The sequence below is a fragment of the Rhagoletis pomonella genome, unplaced genomic scaffold (genome assembly GCF_013731165.1).
Source record: "Rhagoletis pomonella isolate Grant_MI unplaced genomic scaffold, Rhpom_1.0 Rhpom_scaffold_01497, whole genome shotgun sequence".
NCBI classification, from domain to species: domain Eukaryota; kingdom Metazoa; phylum Arthropoda; class Insecta; order Diptera; family Tephritidae; genus Rhagoletis; species Rhagoletis pomonella.
The window spans coordinates 13,921-14,790 of NW_023460051.1; positions in this window are offsets into that span (position 1 = coordinate 13,921).

The window sequence follows — 870 nt, forward strand, 5'->3', positions numbered from 1 at the left end:
TTTACTGCATTTACACTTTTTTAATGTTTGCCATCTTTTTACATTAAAATAATGCAATACTTTAGCTGCTATTAATTTCGCACACAAAAAGTAATCATTTGACCTAATGTGCATTCGAACGACATGGCCAAGCCAGCGGAGTCGTTGAAATTATAATTCGCTGCATTATGTCTATATCGTTGTAAATTTGTATCGTTTGTAAATCTTTCGCACAATCTTTCTCTCGAAAACTCCAAGAGTCACTTCATCAGATGGTTTCATTGTCCATGCCTCCGCGCCATACACCAGAACAGGCATGATGAGTGACTTATAGAGTGTGATCTTTGTACGACGAGAGAGGACTTTACATCTCAATTGCCTACTCAGTCCAAAGAAGTACTTGTTGGCAAGAGTGATTCTCCGCTGCATTTCAAGGCTGGCATTATTATTGGTGTTAATGCTGGTTCCCAAATAAACGAAGTCGTCTACTTTTTCAAACTTGTAGCTGTCAACTGTGCCGTGGGTGCCAAGACGCGTATGCTCTGACTGGAGAAACTTCGTTTTGTCCTCGTTTACCACCAGACCCATTCTCTTTGCTTCTCTATCCAAGCCCGAGAGGGCAGAACAGACGTAGCCCTTATTTTACCGATAATATCGATGTCGTCGGCATACGCCAGTAATTGTACGCTCTTATTAAGTATTGTGCCTGAACCTCGTTTGGTATCAAACGGCTCGGAGAGGTCCTTTCCTATTCTGACGGAGCTGGTGGTATTACTCAACGTCATTTTACACAGCCGTATTAGTTTCGCGGGGATACCAAATTCAGACATCGCGGCATAAAGACAATAATCTACGGAGTATTAATTTCAAATTTGGTGTTGAGCCAGCTTT